The sequence below is a fragment of the Gopherus evgoodei genome, chromosome 9 (genome assembly GCF_007399415.2).
Source record: "Gopherus evgoodei ecotype Sinaloan lineage chromosome 9, rGopEvg1_v1.p, whole genome shotgun sequence".
Taxonomy (NCBI): Eukaryota; Metazoa; Chordata; order Testudines; family Testudinidae; genus Gopherus; species Gopherus evgoodei.
Genome location: NC_044330.1, coordinates 79641754 through 79646909, shown reverse-complemented (window position 1 = coordinate 79646909; position 5156 = coordinate 79641754). Strand labels below are relative to the sequence as shown.

The window sequence follows — 5156 nt, the reverse complement described above, 5'->3', positions numbered from 1 at the left end:
TCCTTTTCCACTCAAATACATTTACATACTGTAGCTTGGAGCCTGCAAAGATGTTGTCTTAACACGTACCACTTAGTAGCTAAATCTAATCTCAGCCATGTTATCCATTAGTGAATGGAAAATTGTTTTATATTTCTTATTATTTCAGTAACAGTGTAATATTTTTCTGGTTGATTTTTAAAAGATTTTATTTCTTTAGCTTCTTATAAGCAGAACCAGTATTTTAATTATGATCAGCTCTATTTATTAATGTATAGGCATCTGATTCTCTAATCTTAATATAACTAATAGAATTAAGGAGCATTTTTTTAAAGAAAACTTATTTTCTACATGTTGCGGTTTATGCCATATTTCCATATTTGGAAGGAAGATTAAAATTAATATTGTTTAACTTTTGTCTGGTTTTGAGATGGCTGATATACTATTGCAATCTGGTATTAATGAAAATGTTACACACCTCATTAAAAAAAATACTGACTGTATATTCACTGCATTCAGAAAACTTTTATAGTCATTCTTAATACAGGCCAGTGCTGGAATAGACAAATTGAACTGTCTATTTTTATTAAAATAAGTATGCATACTGTATGCATTAAATGTGACAGTTGAGCACTGTACAGTGTGCATTACAGCCACTCTATATGCAGTACTTGATGTAAGTGGTGGTGTTATACGAGAGAGAAAAAAGGTAGAGAACTATGTTACTTGACTGGAAATGCCCAATAAACTTCTATCCCCAAACTTCTAGAGTAGTATACAGTCTGAGGCATTTGTGGGGTCTCAATACAGCTGTTTTTACTTATTGTAAATGCATCTGGCAGACTGTTGCAAATAACTTACATTTCCATATGATCTTGATTCTCTCTTGCATTTTGTCACTAGCAACTACAAAACACGTCTGAACCAACAAATTCTGTTCACTGGTCAAAGTAACAGTGAGACCTGTTATAAATGCTAAATTAGGCTTAGTATCCAGTAAGGACTTCTGTTTTACCAAGAAACTGAAGCAATTGAGTCTAAGAAGCTAGGAAGAGAAAAAGATAGACAATAGAGGAAAACACTAGTGTTAAGGGTCCTTTTGCATTTGACACTGACTGTATTAATTAAAAAGAAAATATTCTCGTAACACCATAAATTGCTGGGTCATAGGGGACTTCAGTCTAGTTTACTAAAGTAGATATTAAGACTTGTACAAATAGAGAGCCTATTTTAGATAATGCTTAAATGTATGACACCCTTGTACTATGGCTTGCACTTTACTTGCATATAAACTGTGAAGTAGGCTGTAGTAATAATGTCTTTGTGTATTCAGGGGTTGAAATACCAAAGCATTAGAATATTACACTGCTGGTGTTCAACCTGTACTGTTAATCAAATCTGAACAAGCTCACAAACTGTATTTTGAAAATCCTGCTAACCTAAGATCATTAGCAAATAATGCTATGGAGTCTTCATGGTCTTTCTTTTGTAAATATGAACATTCTTACTATTTCTGTAGCAATAGGAGGTTATAAACCAAACTTTCACTAGGACTGTTTTCAACAACAAAAAATTCTATAGCGCCTTGTATAAAAATCATGGAGACTCCATGATTTGTGGGCATTTTTGTTTACAGACAATATGTATATATGTATTAGGCAGAACTGTTATTTATCACAAAGCTATGTTGTGGTTATTTCTAAAAGAAAATGTATGTTTTCTGTCATAAAGAGAAAAAAGGTATTTTAATAGGAGCCACCCTGAAAAGAAGTTTGAAGATTCAAAGCTTCACATACCAGTATGTCCACATTACAGGTGTTTCAGCCCCACCTGCTGTTTTCCTAATTAGCTCTGAAATAAAACTGAGAGGTGATGACAAAATATCTGTCTGAGCCAGGGAAGAATCCTGGATTGTATTCCAATTTATACATGGTTGGATATTTTGAGACTGCAATATAATAATTACCATCATATTTATATCTGAAGGTCCCTTTTATGAGTAGACACCATTTAGATTCTGTAGTAAATAAAGTCCTTCAGCTCACTGATGCTACAGAGATAGAAAATGAATTACTTTGGACTCATACAGGTAAAAATAAATTTCAACCCCAGGATAATACAGTACTTCTTCAGTTTCCCAACAGTATACTTTATTTTATACTTGACCTATGTTGGGAGGTGATCCACTAATTTATATAGCCTATGAATGTTAGTTTCTTTTTATTTTCTCTTTTCAGATTAGTTCTGTGTGAATTATTGTAATTGGCTGCATTTTTTCTATCACAGGTTATCTTTTTGTGTGTCTACAATGAGAATTTATGAATGGAAAATTTCACTGTGTGTTGCTCACTGGGCATATACCTCATGGTACATTGCACAGACATGTAAGTTGTAAGTTGCACTGCAACATTAAAAAAGGAACATATTGCTCTTTTTTCAAAGATATTAACTTATTTAAAAGATATAGTCTGTACATTATGAAAAGGACATTTATTCCTCCTAAATTCAAAAGTAGCTTTTGTTTTGGGGGAAATAAGTTGTAAACTTCAGTTGTAAATTTGGACTTCAATAAACTGAAATCTCTGCACTTAATTTTGTGCTTCTCTCCTCTTTTGTCTTTCTGTCCTGCAATGTAATTTAAATAGATTACTCAGCCTAGGTCTCAGTCCCGCAAGGATTTGTGCAGGCATTAGGATCCTGTGTGGATTCAAGTATAGCACTGAGCCTCATTTTGTTAGCTATTATCTGAAACTTTGTGTGGTTACTATTAGGCACCCTGAGGTGGCTGTTTAAACAAGCTTTTTGGCCAAAGCAATTCTCATTTAATCAGCTTTTCTATTCCTTTCAAGTGAGAGATACTACCCACTTACTTAAATCGTAAGCATCAGCATTTGCCACTAGCACTCAAGAAGTTCAGAAAAAAAAGACATCAAATGGTCTTATTGCATGCTCCAGAACAGAAAGGAAGAAATTTGTATATATGAAAAATAAACCTTAATGTTTACTTTGGTGTTATCTAAGGGCCTGATCCTGCAAACAAGCACAAGAGTAGTTCACTAAATACAGTGGAACTATTCTGGTGAGTAAAGTTATCCGTGATTGTCAGTTGTTCACAGGATCAAACCCTACAAGTGTTAAAGGAGAAAGAGAGAAGATTTTTTTTAAGTATGAGTGATGGTGGGAAGAGATCATAAAAGCATTTTAGGTCTACCACCTTAAAGGTCATTGGGGAATACTAAAGCATATTTTCAATTTTACACAAAATTGCATCTCACATTAATCAGTTTCCAGTTAACTTTGATATTGATTAGCATGACACCAGATTCCTCTCGTAAACAAGGTGAGTTAGCACATTATTAATTATTTATTGTTATTTTCTATTTGTATTGCAGTAGCATGTAGATACCTCAGTCAAGATTGGAGTCACACTTGCCTTTGCCCTGTTCAGAAAGACAGATTTCCTAGAGGCTCTTCATGGAACACTGGGTAGCCTCAGAATGCTGAATAAAGGTCTTTTTCCTGCAACTTCCTGCCTACCCCTGCTAATGAAACAGTTAGCCTTGCTCAGAAAGTGCATAAGTACCCATGCCACATACTTTCACACACCATATAGCAAATAGTACTTTGCCATGCAAAAAGTCCCATTGCCCAGTGGTAGCACCAACTGATGTGGGTAACTGTATCAGAATCTGGACCTAGAAATGGTATTGTGCAGATGGGCCGGTTGTTAGTAGCAGAAGTTATACTTCTGGCTAGAAGAGCACGAGCCACCATTCCCAGAGCTATAAAAACCAGTTTGAAGCCACTAGTGGACTCATAATACTCCACGTAGTTCAGCCAGTAGAGGGAAACCGAGATCTTCATAGTGTGTGTGTGAGGCTTATGGAATCCTTAGATATATTCACTGTCAAGAGTTTATGCTTTGTTGAAACTGTCAATCAGCCCTCATTTGTCTCCTCTTTCAGTGTAATCATCACTTTCTCACCTGCAGAGGAGAGTACGTCTGTGATAAATGGCAGAAAGGAATCACAGTGCAGTGACTGAGTTCATCTTGTTAGGATTCACAGAAAACCCGAAGCTGCAGGTTATCCTCCTTGTGATGTTTCTGTTGATCTACCTGCTGACCTTAGTGGGGAACCTCACCTTGGGTCACCTTAATTGGGACTGACTCCCAGCTTCACACCCCCATGTACTTTTTCCATCAGCAACCTGGCCCTCTTAGATGTCGGATACGCCACCATTATCACTTTCAGCACACTGATTACTTTAGTAACAACAAGAAAAGTCATTTTGTTCACTGGGTGTGCTCTGCAATTCTTCTTATGCATTGTGTTGTCCTGTGAATGCTACCTCTTGGGTGTTATGGCGTACCATTGTTTCATGGCCATCTGCAACCCATTGCTCTACACTGTCATCATGACCAAGCAGTTTTGCGTGCTGCTGGTGCTAGAGTACTTCATGAGCTGCATAAATGCAATTATTCAAACTATATTTATATTTCATTTGTCCTTCTGCGACTCAAATGTCATCAACCATTTCTTCTGTGATGTGTCCCCTGTCCTGAAGCTGTCTTGCTCTGACACTCACATCACAGACGTTGTTCATTTCACCTGTACTGCTGTGGTGATAACATCTACTCTCCTGATCATCCTCGTCTCTTACACATACATTGTGGTCGCTATTCTAAAGATCAGCTTCATAAAGGGCAGGCACAAAGCCTTCTCCACCTGCGCCTCCCACCTAATGGCCATCACCATCCTCTATGGAGCAGGCTCTTTCATTTATTTAAGGCCCAGTTCAAAGTACCTCATGGACTATGACAAAATCATTTCTTTGCTTTATAACTTTGTGATCCCCATGTTGAACCCCCTGATCTACAGCCTGAGGAACAAGGAGGTTAAACAGACCTTTCAGAGGATGCTAAACAGGAAGATTTATTCTCAGTGAATTTAAATGTTGGGAATGGGTAGGGGTGTGGAACAGTTTGTATAGTAGGGGTGCTGAGAGCCATTGAACCAAACTGTAAACCCTGTATATGATGGAAACCACTTCAAGCCAGGGGATGCGGGGGGTGGCAGCACCTCCAGCACCCCTAGTTCCAGCACCTATGGAAATGGGTTTTTAACAGTAAATAGGAGCAACAGGGAGGAGTGAGTTCTTTACATCATTATCTCGGT

The 5156-nt window shown here is 37.2% G+C and overlaps 1 pseudogene; it reads left to right on the top strand.

The window, feature by feature from the left end:
* Nucleotides 1–3991: 3991 nt before the first annotated feature.
* LOC115657199 lies at nt 3992–4926 on the top strand (annotated as a pseudogene).
* Nucleotides 4927–5156: the final 230 nt, after the last annotated feature.